This window comes from Suncus etruscus, chromosome 15 (genome assembly GCF_024139225.1).
Source record: "Suncus etruscus isolate mSunEtr1 chromosome 15, mSunEtr1.pri.cur, whole genome shotgun sequence".
Taxonomy (NCBI): Eukaryota; Metazoa; Chordata; class Mammalia; order Eulipotyphla; family Soricidae; genus Suncus; species Suncus etruscus.
In genome coordinates, this window is record NC_064862.1 from 6,087,875 (window position 1) to 6,104,087 (window position 16,213).

Genomic DNA, 16,213 nt, shown 5'->3' on the forward strand with positions numbered 1-16,213 from the left:
GAATCCTTTTTATCATGTAAGAAATGCTGCCCTAGAGGTAAGTAAGAAAGACTGAATAATGATAACCTTATTTTTCTGGTTGTTGTTGTTGTTGTTGGGGCGACACCTGTATTCATAGCTCACATGGACTTCAAACCAGCTGCCCTGTTAAAGGGAACACCCTGGTTGTATCTGTGATTTACTTTATTTATTTTATTGCAAACTTATTTAAATGAAGATGTTTCTTCTGCTCTGGGGAAAGTACTGTAGTGCCTTCTTGAACTGACATTGGCTTTGGAGGATGTCGGGAGAACCAGGCATGTTCCTGCTGGCACCTGGGGAAGTTGGGCCCCTTAGAACCACTCATCTCCTTCCCCAGGAAAGAAGGAATTGCTTCAGACAGCAAAAGCCTCATTCTGCTCCGTGAAAGGGACCTAAGACATCCTAGTGCGTCCATCAGAAACTGTTCTCTGACATGTGCCTTTGCCTCCGAGAGCCCTACTTCCTTCCAGATAAGATTCAAAAGGAGCAGGGTTAAAATTGGAGAAGGTCAAGGGGAAAGCAGTGACTTTTCATGATGGTTTTATTTGCTGGTCTAATGCTGAATCTGGTGACACCTTCAACATTAGGACCAGCACAAACCTGTTCCCCCTGAGTCTGAGAAAAGTTCTTTCAATCCTTGGCCTGTGATTTCTGTCTGTGTTTTGTGTGACTGTCATCTTTTTTCTTTCTTTCTTTCTTCTTTTTCTTTCTTTCTTTCTTTCTTTCTTTCTTCTTTCTTTCTTCTTTCTGTTCTTCTTTTCTTTCTTTCTTTCTTTCTTTCTTTCTTTCTTTCTTCTTTCTTTCTTTCTTTCTTCTTTCTTCTTTTTCTTTCTTTCTTTCTTCTTTCTTTCTTTCTTTCTTTCTTTCTTTCTTTCAGGAGTTAGGCCTCAAGATTCTGGGCTGAAAATATTTGCAATCTCTGATTCATTGCCTCAATGTGTCATGTCTCTACCCAGGGCACCATGTTTCTGCTGCAGAGCTTGCATTTCCTTCTAAAGAGTTCAAATAAACTTCAGTGTTTTTATCTATTTCTTTTAAAGCTTGGCTTTTGACTATTTTGTGCATTTTGATATTTTTATTGTTAATGTGAAAAAGGAATTATTTATACTTATTATAGAAATATTTGAAATTTGCACATGTAGTTCTCCCTAATAGTTTACTTTGTTAGATTGCTTTACATTTTCCTCCATAAGTATCACTTTTCACAAAAACCAAGTTAAGAAAATAAATTATTTCAGAACAAATATTGATGTTTCTGTTTTAAGTGAGTAGAGGAAGATGCCTGCGAGACTTCGATTCCCAGGACCAAGAGGTAGCACAGCAAAGTGTCTCTTGTTCTGCATGCTGTCAGCCCGAGCTGGTTGGATCTCCAGCACCTCCGTATGCCTCCCTGAGCACAGAACTAGAAGTAAACCCTGAGCACCACTGTGTGTAGTTCCTAAATAAAATAAAAACAAGCAAAACTCCTGTGATTCCCAAACAACTTTATTTTACTGTATATCTGGAAAGTGGATAGTTCTCTGTCTCTCTGTCACCCATGGGTAGTAAGGATAATTTGAAAAAATTACAATGGCATCAGGTCCAGGAGTCTGGAGTTAGGATGAAACATTTGGGCCTTGATGGCAGACACATCATCCCGGTTCCCAGAGATGAGGAGTCTCTGTGCTACCCTAAGCCTTGAGAAAATGGGGAAAGGGCAAATGATAAGGAGAAAGGAGAAACAGAAAGAGCAGCAAGAGAAGTCGAAATAGACCTTCATGATAGTAGCTGTGATGGCCATGAAGAATGACAGCACCACTGCCCTGGCACCCAGTGATATATTTTCCACCCAATACAAATGCCCGCAGGAGAGCTGGCTGTTAAGGACTATGTGGCATCCAAAATTATTGTTTTACGTTCTCCAGAATTATTTCCTTTCTTTTAAATCTGTTTAATTATAATAGCATTGTATTATAGCATTACATACTTTTAGGTTTTGCTTCACTTACATCAGAGTTTATTGTTATATTCAGTGTGCTATGCAAGTTTACTTTTTTGTTTGTTTTTTGGGGGCCACCTCAGTGACATTCAGTGGTTACTCCTGGCTATGTGCTCAGAAATCGCTCCTGGCTTGGGGGACCATATGGGACACCTGGGGATTGAACCTAGCTTTGTCCTAGGCTAGTGGTGGCAAGGCCTTACCACTCCGCACCACCACTCAAGTTTACTTATTGATCATTTTTTATTTTTATTTTTTTGGTTTGGGGGTCACACCCGGCAGTGCTCAGGGGTTTCTCCTGGCTCTATGCTCAGAAATCACTCCTGGCAGGCTCGGGGACCATATGGGATGCCGGGACTTGAACCACTGACCTTCTGCATGCAAGGCAAATGCCTTAACTTCATGCTATCTCTCCAGCCTCATACTTTTATTTTAATTTTTATTTTTAATTATGAGAACAATGATGCAAAGAAAGAGGACAAGGTAAAGTTACAGTGGAAGGACAATCACCCATAAACAGAGTTCTCAGGAGAAATCCCCTTGCTGATGCCTAAATTTTGAACTTACAGTCAAAGAACTTTAAGAAAAATAAAACAGAACCCATGTACAATTACTTTGTCCACAAGTCCCCAGATTGTAGTACATTATGACTTTTCGTGGCAGTACACAAAGCAATATAAGGCCATGAAATTTATGTGACTCCTTAAACATTGAAGGCAGAATATTTTTTTTTTACATTTTCATGCACATGCATATTAGTTTTAAGTTAACATCAAAAGTTTAAGTGGTCTTTTTTTTAGGTTCAGAGTCAAAGGAGCACAGTAAAAACGGGTGTTAGAGTGGCAAATATTGTTTGCATAGGCCCACCAAAATAGGGGGACATGGAAAGGAAAAGCCTTGGCCTAAATACAAGGAGACCCTACCCCTGAAGTTTCCTGGCATAAGACCAACACTAGGCTCCAGGCAAACTAGTACAATCCAGGTCATTGTCTGTAGTGCCAATACAGTTTTATTTTTCACGCAGTCTCTATTGTTGGCATCAGGTTCCTGTATTAATGATCCTGGAATCTGCATATCCTACATTAAAGTCAGGCTGGTGTGGAGCATCCTCTCATTTAAAGGGCAATGCAGAAAGGCCTGTCCAGTAAGAAGGTTGTTGTTGTTAAGTCTTCTCAGTGTTCTCTTATGAGTAGGTCGATGTCAGAGCAGCGGTAGGGTCTTCCCTGGTAGAGGATTGCTTTCAGGTGATGTTATAGACAACCTTGGATGTTTCGTAGATGGCTTCCCTATATCAGGGGTGAATGGAGAATGCCCATTCTTCTGAGGCCTGTGCCAGGTCATTATGTGAATGTTCAGGATGTAAGGTCCCATTGCACTACAAGAGTTGTGTGTTCCCATCTCTATTAGATAAGAACTTATTTGTATATATAGTATTTTCCCGTTTTAATGTGCCTATGCAAACAAGAAATAAAGCCACATGGTGTTATCGGTGTATATGGAGGCATAAGAACACATCCAAAAATACTTGTGACTTGGTTCAAACATAAGAATTAAACTGAGGGACTCTTTCACCAAATTCCCTATTGAACAGTTCACAAAGAGAAGATTAAAAAAATGGGGAAAATCATCACTGTATAAGAAAATATTCAGCAAGAACTATAGCTGTCATAGAAAACAGACAAAAAAATGTGTGTTTGAAAAGAAAAACGTGTTCATTTTATGCCTTTTGAAATAGTTGTGTGTGTGGGGGTGTTAACTCCAGTGCACCACTTTGGTCTATGACTTAGAACTGCAGTACTGAAGTTAAAAAGGGTAAATGTGTTGGGGCCGGGCGGTGGCACTAAAGGTAAGGTGCGCCTGCCTTGCCTGCGCTAGCCTTGGACGGACCGCGGTTCGATCCCCCGGTTTCCCATATGGTCCCCCAAGCCAGGAGCAACTTCTGAGTGCATAGCCAGGAGTAACCCCTGAGCGTCACCGGGTGTGGCCCAAAAACAAACAAACAAAAAAAAAAGGGTAAATGTGGAGTAAAGATGGTAGGAGGTGAGAGAGTTAAAGAGAAAAATGAGCTTTTGTAGGGGTGTGCCAAAGGGCAGAATACAAAATGGACATTCTGAATACACAAAAACATAATTCAAGGATAGGGAGTACTATTAATGTATCTTGAGCATTTTGAACATATAGACTGGTAAGAAATTACCAGTGACTGCTTTAGTGCAACCAAGCAACTCTCAGCACCCACAAGTTAAGCCTAGCTCCTCCAAGTCAAGCTCCTCCAAGGGACCCCCTCTCTGGCTTGCCCAGGCATGTGGCCCAGGGGAAGCCCTGGAGATCTAGAGCAAGGCGGTAGAGGGGTGCTGGGGTCACCCAAGCCCCACATCCCCCCTAGTCCAGCCCCATACTTATTGATCATTTTGATCATCTTAGGAGATCCTGCTAATTTTCTGGATTTTAGAAAATTACACTTAAAATTTTTCAATCATTTTTTCCTTTTTATTTATTTATTTTTTGTTTTTTTGGACCACACCCAGTGACGCTCAGGGGTTACTCCTGGCTATGTGCTCAGAAATCACTCCTGGCTTGGGAGACCATCTGGGACACCTGGGGACCGAACCTCGGTTTGTCCTAGGCTAGCACGCACAAGGCAGACACCACTGCTCTGGCCCCTCAATTTTTATTTTCTCTCTTTCTCTCCCCCAAAAATTTCAAATATTTTTAGCCTACTAGAAAGCAGAGTACCTGGAGACAAAAGTCAATGGTAGAGTGTCTGCCTTGAGTTTAATCCCCAGTGGCATTTAGAACATCAAGAGCAATCTAGGCTGCACAGCTGCTTGTGATCTCTGGAACAGAAATGAGTGTGTGAATACCACAACTAAAGTGTACATCCTAGCAAGCACCACAACTAAGGGTGTGAGTGCAACACAAGAACAGAGAGAAGGGAGGGAGGAACTAAATTTTTTAAAAATAACTTTTTAGATCGATAGCACAATGAACCCCAAAATATTGATCATCCAATTTTAATAACTGCCATTGTTTTGCCAAATTTCTTTCTTTTATACTCCCCTCTACCCACCACACACTCCTGGGTTATTTAAAGGCTAATTTTAGACATACATGTGAATTTAAGATATACACTTCACATCCACAAAATTTTCGATATACATTTCTAAATTAGTAAGAAAATGTACTTTATAGAGCCATAATACTTTGCCTCATTAGATAACTTTAATGTCAGCCAGTTCTAAATAGTTAAGTTTATTGTCACTCTACAAGGTCCTATTGCTTTTGTGTGTATGAAGTATGATCTTTTTTTAATTTTTTATTATAACACTTGTGATTTCTAAGTAGTTCATAATACTGTCGTTTCAGACACTACATGTTCCAACACTAATCCCACCACCAGTGTGACTCTCCCTTCACTAATGCCCCAAATTTCCAACCCACCACCATAGCCTATGTTGGCACAAACAAATTTACAAATTTACTTCATATTGTTCATTACAACACAAAGGCAAACGAAATGATCAAAATTTGGATCAACAAAGGACAATTAGAAATATTTATGTCTCTCCATCATATTACTAAAGTCAGTGTCTAAGGACTTACTGGACTGTGATGTGTGTTAGTTAAGCCTTCTGTGTTACTATTTAGGCTTACAAAGCTGAGTAGATAAGTACATAAGTTTCCTATTAGATTTCCTGAGATACTACTGAGCTGACACTACTATATAAAATTGTAAGTGTCTAGATTTATAGACTAGAACAAATGTGGTTGCTTGGCATCTTTGGCAGATAAGGTTAAGTTGCAAAGTTTCTGTCAGAGGGTGTAGGGTGTGGCACTGGGCTGCTTTGGTTCATGCAAAAAGTACAATCTACCCCCAACCCTTGTGAGAATGCTGCAGAGATATCAGCCTGGACCAGACTACCTGGGAAGTATTGAAAGCCATTATTTTCTTTCGATGCTTGGTGGAAGAGCTGGGCAGCTTTCCTGCAGAGTAGATTATGGCTGTTGGTGGAAGCTTCTACGCAAGATAGCTTTTATTGAACAAAACCTACTGAGAAAAAGGTGAGCAGAGTAAAAAAAAAAAAAAAAAAAAGGAAAAGGATACATATTCAGGAAAGAATATGAGCTTAAAAGAATATGGACCTGAGAGAGTAGGGGACTTGCCTTGCATGCGGCCAAACTGGATTCAAGCCCCAGCATCCCATATGGTTCGCCTAGCATTGCCAGAAGTAATTCCTGAGTGCAGCGTCAGGAGTAATCCCTCAGAATCACCAGCTGTGGCCCAAAAAAACAAAACAAAGAAAGAACAAACAAGAAAGCAAAGAGACATAGAGAGATACTGTTGATGGTAGAGCTCAGACAGTTCTGTTGTTTTGATTCAAGTTGATATTTCTCAAGAATTTTATTCCTTTATTTTTCACACTATTAATTTTTAGAGCCATTCAGTTAATTATTCTGTGCCATCCTATATGAATTAATGGCCATTGGTGTGTGTTTGTATGTATGAGTGCCATTCTATTCCATTCTGTATGAATCAGTGACCACTGGTGTGTGCATATGTATGTGGCCACTGCATTCCATCCATTCCATCCTATATGAACTAGATGACCACGTGCCCAGATGCCTATTCTTCCTCCCATCTCCCAGCAAGCATGAAAAATTGCAATTTTATACTCAGCATGATGAACATAAGCATTTGACTATAAGTCATCATGATTTCTAAAGTAGGAAGTAACTTATAATTATCGAATTAAATCTGACTCAGAAGACTGGAACATAGACAAGGAAGCAGAGTGGGCAGGGAGAATAGTGAGGAACCAATTAGCACAGGGCACTAATGAATGGTTGAGGGTTGGGGCAGAAATTTGTGTCATGGTGTGGACATTGTTTTTCTAAAGTGGGACCACTTTAATGACTTTAGAGAAACTGATCACTTTCTAAAATGACAGAAAACTTAAAAATAGCACTTGTAAGGAACAGGTTTCCTTTCTACTTGTTTAGATTTTCTCTTTCAAAGCTATAGAATGTTGCTCTGTTACCACCCAAGAGTGGAAAGTCATAGCATCCAAAATTGAACATATATTTTATTTATGACCCCTTCTTTCCAACTTCATAGAAGGGCATTATTAACTTCCTGGTCAAAGCCATTCTTCCACTGTCTAGCTTTGTCCCTAGCTCTTTCTTTACCTTTTGCTTTGTCTCTCTTGCTAGTTATCTACATGGGTGAAATATAGACCTCGTCAGATTTTTCCTCCAAATAAAATGGTGGTTTTCTACTGTTCCCAAATCTTATTGCATTCCACTAAGAGCTGTAGGAAATTAAACAGGAAACTACTGCTTCCACTTACCTAATATTTGGCATAAATTAACATTGATATTCTCCTTTTGTTAAATGTAGAAGTCACTGTACCTAAGCAATCTTGAAGTAACTGTCAGTTGCCTAACTAAAAGGGGCAATAGTGGAGTTAACTCATTCATTACCTTCCTGCATATTTAGATACATTCTATTTTCTTTATCCTTGTTATGGGAAGTTATTGCCAAAGTCAATGTTGCTGTGAAACTTATAAATTCACTTATCTGAAGACTTAACCCTACAAATAAAATTTTCTAACTTTAAATAGTATGGAGGAGAATGTTAGAGAGTACACGAGAATTGGCACCATGCATGGATCCCTAAATACTACTAGGAATGATCCTTGATTAAAAGCCCAGGACTAAGCCCTGAATAGCACTTGATGTGCCTCAAACACACACACATGCACACAACACACACAGAGAATCCATGACTAAAAAGATAATACAGGGAATAACACTCCTACCTTGCAAGCTGCTGACTTCCTGAACACCAGGAGTGGCCCCTGAGCTCTGCCAACTATGACCCAAAAAATATAATAAAAAGTATCCAAATAAAGTGGTTTTTGAGGAGAGGAATTGAATCCAGATAGTAGAAATACCAACATCCTCTACACATTCCCAACCAATTAACACCGAAGATTAGTATATGCTTGCTGAGCTTCACATATTGATTCATTCACATATTGATAGCTTGAAATGAATTATTTTAAACATGAATAAGGAACACAGTCAATGATTTTTTTGTTTTTGTTTTTGTTTTTGGGTCACACCCGGTGTTGCTCAGGGGTTACTCCTGGCTATCTGCTCAGAAATAGCTCCTGGCAGGCACAGGGGACCATATGGGACACCGGGATTCGAACCAACCACCTTTGGTCCTGGATCGGCTGCTTGCAAGGCAAACGCCGCTGTGCTATCTCTCCGGGCCCCCAATGATTTTTTTATACATCTACTTTTTTCTGTTTTCTGTAGGCCTTTTTTCAACTCTAACAATCATGAACATCAAAGATCCCAATAATGTGAACTTAGAACAGACCTCAATTTTATCGTAAAGTGCTAGGCAATGGTTTTTAAAAATAACTTAGCATATTTGTTAATTGTGTTTTTTAATTGAGAGAAAAATGTGTTTTAACCATTAGTAAAGATCATATTAAAAATATTGTTCACTCAGGGCCAAAGAGATAGTACAAAAGGAAAGAAGAATGTCTTTCATGTTAACTACCTGAGTTCGATCCTCAGCACCTGTGTAGTGCCTTGAACCCACCAGGAACACAGAGCCAGGCGTAAGTAAGCATTGAGCACCAGCAGGTGTGGCCTCAAATTATTATATATACATTTATGTATATGCTTGTACATACATATTACTCACTTATTTATCTCATTGTTTTAAAATTCCTTTGGTATTTTATATAATATAATTTTATTGACCATTTTTTAACTTAATACTAAAAGTATATTAAAGCACAAAATATACAAGCAAATGTTCTATTACTTCTATTACTTCTCAGAACAGTTACTTTATTACATGTCATGGATCTTCTGGGAAACTACTCATGAGGGACTGAGAACAAAAACATCCTTGTGTGTTTTTATCATTTGACCTTGTGGAAGAACTGACTAGTCTCAAGGATTCCATAGGTTCAGATTCTGTCTTTAAGAGCCCCACTGCTCTAAAGCTATTATTATTTTTGTCATTGTTGTTTATTAATAGTTAATTACTCTGGGTTGGTTTTAGACCCATGGACACAGGGGCTACTCCCTGTTTAGTATTCAGGGGAGCTCCCAGTGTCACTTATGGGACTGGGATGAAGTGCTATAGATTTAACCAGGGCCTTCTGCATGCAAAGCATGCATAACACAATGACTCTTAACCAAGGGTTCCCATCAGCATACCATTAACACCTGCAGAATACCCATGCCCATAACCACCTTGGGTCAGGAATCCAGCGCATGTGGTAGGGCAGGAGCCTGGGTAGATTCAACTGCTCTAAACCCTGGTTGAGAAGACCTTCTGTAAACAGTGGACTCCACTTTCATAACAGTAAAAAAGATTTTGAGCATATACTATTATTATACATATACTTTTGGGGGGTTGGTTCACACCCAGCAGTGCTCAGGGGTTACTCCTGACTCTATATTCAGAAATCACTCCAGGCAGACTTGGTGGACTATATGGAATTTCAGGAATAGAACCAGTATGAGCTGCATGCAATGCAAGTGCCCTACCTGTTGTACTTTCTTCCGCCCTACTAATTTCCTTTTAATTTATTTGTTTATTACCTTATCAACATATAGCAGACTCTTGAATAGCATGGGTTTACTTGAATAACAGGTTTACTATCATGTGGAATTCTTTCACTCTACTGGTTGCACATTCCTGGATTCAACATTCTATGTGTGCTGCATGTGATAACCACTACACTATGCTGAATACCTTTTGCAAAATCCATATAAACCAAAGGCCAATTCCAAGCTAACATGGATTTTTCCATGTGTGAGTGATAGGACCCTAAATCCTCAAGTAGTTTTAAACCCTCAGATATAACCTGAGTTTGCAAAGCATACAGCAGCAACAATAAGAAATAAAAACTAAATTAATTAAGACATGTTGCCATTTTTCTATTATGTTCTTTGAACATAATGGAGAACAACCTTTCATTTCTCTACCTTTTCACCCTTTTTTCTGGGGGTCTTCCTAGAGGTTATTTTGGCCTTCCACTCCCCTAAGCCCACTTTTATCCCTTCACCTGCATTACACGGAGTACCTACCTTCTAGTCTTCATTCTCCTAGATATCATTGGACAAAAGAAATATTTTGAAAAATATTTTACATTTAAGCACAGTTCTCAGTTCCAGGGGCTGCTAGTTATTCAGACTTGATTGAGCAAGTTGCCTCATATCTCTGAGTCTCGGGTTCCTCATCCGTAAAGTGTTCATGAAATGGTTTAAAAATATCTTAGGGAACATCGCCCCCGCATTCTAACAGCAACTGTTCTCTTCTTTCAGTAACCCAGCAAACGGTTCTCAACTCTGGAATATAATAGAATGACTCAGCCTATTTCCAACCAAACAATTGCCCCAAGAGTCCTACCTTGAATTAGCTTAGGATGACACTCAGTATTGAGGTTTTGTTTTAAATTCAAGCAAATGAATTTATGTGCACAAGGTTTGGAATCAGTCAGCAGTAACTGGAAGCTTATGGTATAGTTTGAGGAATCATGGCAAACACAAGCATGAATTTCCTAATACTAAGAAACTTTGGGTCTGTATTGTAATAAACCCCTCTCTGTTTTGGCATTTGTCCTCATTGCCAGAACTTTTCAGAGGCAACAAGGAGAAAAAGGAATGCAAGGATATTGTACATGGGAGGCACTTGAAAGGGGCTGGCACCTAGGAAACTAGGTGATGCTCCTTGCAGGTCACCAACTTGTGTACTTCACCTTCATGAGGTGGCACTTATTACTGCTTTGAGTCATTTTTGGCACAAGAGCTCGTTTTTATGAGACAACATCATTAATCAAATCAAATTCTTGTTCCTGTCTAGGAAAATTATGGGAGAAACATTATTTGTCAAAGTGGTGTACTTGCACTAATCCATGCATTGCTCCACAAAATTTCACCCCAGGAGAGTCCTTAGATTGGATTCCAGGTAAGCTTGGGAATGGATCGGGGAAACTAATTCTAGATTTCATGTAATGGTCATATTGTTCCCATGGGATACACCAATCTCTAGGTTCCAGCAGGTTGTGCTGGCATACCTCACACATGAATTCTCCAGATGCAGTTTTTTGTGTGTTGCAGGAATAGACCTGTCAATGTGTCTTTTGGTCACTTTATACATTTCTGAGCCACTTCCATATTTAACTTCAGGAAAAAAAATTTCCTAATTATCTTCACCCTTATCCTGTTATTGCCTAAAAATCTTGAGATAGAAGTAGTAATTAGGGAAAATCTTAGAGTATATCAGAATGACTTTAAACACATGTTCAAATGTCATCCACTGTAATATGTTCTTACATAAACAAATTATACAAAGGAATCTAAATAAAAGAAGACAATGGTATAGTTTGAGGAATCATGGCAAACACAAGCATGAATTTCCTAATACTAAGAAACTTTGGGTCTGTATTGTAATAAACCCCTCTCTGACTATACAACATTCGCCTATTCATGTTCATCTGGTTCCCTAACATCTGCTGGTCCTGTGGTCAAAACCTCCTTCAGATCCTTGCCCTCAAAACCTCAACTGTCACATCAGCAATGCCATGAATGTGATTAACCTGGTTGATTTGTTGAACAAATATATAATGCTTCTCCATGAATTCCATTTGGCAGATTTTCCAGTAGAATCATGTGCTACAAAATAGGAAGTATAATTTTTTCTATTCATACTCACTCTTCAAATTTTTTTCTTTAGCAATGTACACTAAAAAATGACTTAACTATAAGTTTAGAAAACTTAAGCTGACTAGTTATATCTGTGGTGATTGTTTTATGCCTTAAGCGTTCAAGGATAATATCAAATGTCTGCTTTTTAAAGTACTCTCAAGTAAAACTAACCACAGTTCTAGAAGCCTCTTCCTTAGATTTCCAACTTTTGTGCTTATGATTCATGAAAAAAGTTGTCATTTATTTAAAGTGCTATATTTAGCACTGAGACTATTTCCAAAAGAGAAAAATCACATTTTTTGGAAGCCTTAAGGTGGAAACTTTAATAAAATTTCAAAATTCAAAAACAAAAAAGTTTTCCTTCTCCTCTACCCCTTTCCTTTGTTGTTGTTAAGGCCTACAATGATTGAGACTCACTTGGTTGTGACACTTCCACATCCTTAGTTCTGACACTTGCTAGGGCTTGCATAGCAGTTTCCTGGTGCTCATCTACTTGGCTACGGTGCTTGCTGAGGCTCACCCTCCTTTAGCTATTCTACCTGTACATGTGTGATCTGGGGGTTGCACTCTTAGTTGAGGCACACATGTTATGGTTGTGGTTCTTGCTAGGGATCATTTCTGGGTTTCCACACATGTTCAACATGTCGCATTTACTGACCAGGCACTTGGACTTGAATGCACCTAGCTGTAGTGCAACTCAAAATTATTTGTGTCACCAGGGATGAAAGGCAACAAACTGTCATGCTCAAACAGCAGAGTTGCCAGAAACATACTCAGCACATGTGAGACACTAGGTGTTCAAATTTGTAACCATGTGTTTTTAAAGCAGGCTCTCTAAAACCACTACACTATACCGATGCTGTCACCCCCACCCAACCCCCCATTGCTTAAGAAGCTTCCTAGTGACTCTCATGAGGCTCAATGTCTCTTTCCAGCAATTTTCAAGAAACTAGGCAGGCAGTTCACTGCTAAGGTTCAACAATGTGCTGCTGGTAGGGCCTGATGGTACTGTGGGAATATTTAGACCACCTGGTGTTGCTCAGAAACTTTCAGGAACATACTCAACAGAACTACATCCAGCAATTCTTGGGGAGCCATGTGATGGTGTGTATTGAATCAGAGTTTGTCAAATGAAAGATGTGGGTGATCACTATTAAAAATCAATCCAACAAGTACCTTCAGCCCTAACCCAAAGGGTTTGGGGCAAAGGATAAAACAGACACAAAGGTAGCAGGCTAGCCTAAACAGCTTTGAACAAGGGGAAATAGCCATTTACTAAACACAATTTCTGCTCTTCGATCCTAGCTCCCAAGCTCCAGACACAAAGTCATTATTTCCATTAACAGGAGTAACCCCTGAGTGTCAAACGGGTGTGGCCCAAAAACCAAAAAAAAAAAAAAAAAAAACTCTTTTAAAAAATTAATTTTGCCATTCACAACAAAAGCAAGAAATTCAAGGAATTATGTGAAATGAAATAAACCAGGATAATATAAGCATTGAATAATTTATCTATATTGCAATATCTGGATAATAACCACTGGACATTGATGATAGAATGATAGAACTAAGGTTTCCCTTGGGTAAAATGAATGAAAGACAAGGTAGCAGAGAATATTTTAATAGAGAAATCTATTTAGTAGATTTTAGTAGAGAAATCTATATGGTACCACCTTTTTGGACATATGGAATTACAACTGAGTTTTCCAAATTTCATTCCAACTGAACATAAACAGATGAAAATACTGCAAGATAATAACAAAGTTTAAAGCATTCAGGCAATGGCCTACATGTTCAATACTATTTTCACAGAAAAGGTGCTTGATATTTAATCTTAGGTTGAGACTTGATCTGCTAAATCTTTTGGCTATAAGATAGACTTTCAAGCAAAAATCAGACCCTTTGTTGGCCAAAGATTAGAGAATGTGTGCACTAACAGACTAAGGAGTCAGGAAACAGAAGTTTCAATGGTGGTTTCAACATGTACTCAATTTATGACTATGAGAAAGAATTCAAAAGTCACATGCTGACATGATCTTATGATAAAGATACAGCTATTGAATTCCACCTAGTCATGCAAGGATTTAGTATCTCAAGATAATAATGTTCAGAGTAGTTGTGAGAAACAAATAATAAAGAATTTAAGAAAAATTACTAGTAAAATGTACATATTTTATGTAGTACTTGCCTGGGAAATGTCATTTCTGGGTTTTTAGTTTCTCTAGAGAAAGAACTTGACAGGACTTACCAACACAGTAGCAACTGCCACTATCCATACAATATTTATAGGAAAATTTCCCTACTATGAAATCAATAACTTAGCAGGTGTGTTATACAAAGCTTCCTCCTTAGTAAATCTAAGCACATTTTTCTCACATGGGGTGTGGAGAACCTTAAAGAATATTTTGTCAAATGTCCTTCATAGCCACTTGCTTCTATACCACTATTTCTTTTTCTTTTTTTTTTGGGGGGGGGGGTTGGGCCACACCCGGCTCAGGGGTTACTTCTGGCTGTCTGCTCAGAAATAGCTCCTGGCAGGCACGGGGGACCATATGGGACACCGGGATTCGAACCAACCACCTTTGGTCCTGGATTGGCTGCTTGCAAGGCAAACGCCGCTGTGCTATCTCTCCGGGCCCACCACTAACTATTTCTAATACTCATACTTTAGAGTAATTAGTTCATTCATAATATCTTGTTCTGGAATACCTAATACACTAATATTTTACCCTGAAAAGCAAGCTGTCTCCAAAAATGAACTGTAAGATCAGCTTAGGATGGAGATAAGTCATCTGCTCAAGTAGGGAAAAAAAAACACACCAAACAAGAGGGGAAATGATCTTTTGAACTTGAATATAAACTTAAGTTAACATAATTTATTTGACTTTTAAAAATCAATTTTATGAAACACAAGTCTAACAAGCTGATCATTCTACCTGATAGAGTTATTTTATAGTTAAGACTAAAATGTAAAAATATATGTGAAGTTTTTATTTTTTTAAACTACAAATGTAGTGAAAGTGAAGACCCCAGAAGGCTTATCTGCAACCTTGTAGGACCTTGGCAGAGAGAGGTGAGGAAAGGAGAGGAATTCATAAAGGATGAGAAGGAAGGGGCTAACCTGAATGTATAATTTAGATGCATGGCTAGATTTTCAAAGTAGAGTGCCCAAACAGAGTCAAACTGATATGGCAAAAAATATCTAAGAGGCCCAACTTGAAACAAATCAGGGTATTGAGGCAAAGGGGAGTTTTAGAATTGGTAGAGTTGAATGATTTCTATTGGCTTTGGAATGATATCTCGGCTTAGGTTCAGAGAAAAGCACTCCTTCTAGGTAACTCTCTCTGTCTTTCTCTATATCTACAAGTATGTATCTTTAAAGATATATAGTTAATATAATAATCTATATCTTAAAAGGTAGAGACAGAGAGCTGTATATAGCTGAGATCGGAGTGTCTGAAAATCAGGTGTCTGACATATAAGAGGAAGTAAAAATATACATTAACATATTATTGTGGCAAGTTTTGAACACTAACCACTCACCTCAAAAATAATGAAAAATTTTGCTTGGGACACAGAGGGAATTTTTGATGGGTATATTTTCATTATCAGCTTATTAGACAACTTGAAAATTCCTGTGCTTTAAGAATGTTTACTAGTGCTCGCTTCGGCAGCACATGTACTAAAATTGGAACGATACAGAGAAGATTAGCATGGCCCCTGCGCAAGGATGACACGCAAATTCGTGAAGCGTTCCATATTTTTATAAAAGTGTTTTTCATACATCTAAAAAAAAAAAGAATGTTTACTAGTATGTGGGTAAGGATAATAGTGTAGTATGGTATAGATACTGTTGCTATAATCATTTTCTGTGTGCATTCATAGATATAAATATTATACATTTATCTATAACATAATTAATGGTGGTATTTGTTTAAACTTCTATTTTAGGGCTGAAGAAATATCACGGAAGTCTGAGCAAATGGACATGATACTTATTGATTTAATCCCTACATTGCATGAGCCTCAATTGGTCCTGGGCACTGCTGAGCCTAAGCAATACTGCATTCTTCATAACTTATATTAAACCATTCAACTAGGTTGGTTGGGAATTAAAGGAAGTAATTCCTGGACTCCCTCAGAGGAGGAGAAAGAGTTGAAGGAGAAGGAGGAGGAATTGAAAGGGAGGAAGAGTAAAAGAAAAGGAAGAGGAGTTGAAGGAGAAGAAAAAGGAAGAGGAAGAATTGTAGGGGAAAGAGGAAAAAGGAAGAGGAATTAGAGGAGGAAGAGAAAAAGGAAGAGGAGGAAGTGAAAGAGGAAGAGAAAGGGAAGAAGTAGGGAGGAAGATAAATTAGCTGTGTGTAAAAATATATCCATAATTAATTTATCTTAGAAGAATGATTTATAATATAGATATTTTGTTAAGACATGAACAAAATTTTCAATGGAACAGACTAATGGGATCCAACAAATGA

General features: G+C 38.4%; 1 non-coding gene across 1 annotated transcript; it reads left to right on the top strand.

Annotated features, from left to right (window-relative positions):
- Positions 1-15,396: 15,396 nt before the first annotated feature.
- LOC126031546 (U6 spliceosomal RNA) lies at positions 15,397-15,503 on the top strand. The gene has a single exon (XR_007503380.1). It is a non-coding gene; the product is annotated as a U6 spliceosomal RNA (small nuclear RNA).
- Positions 15,504-16,213: the final 710 nt, after the last annotated feature.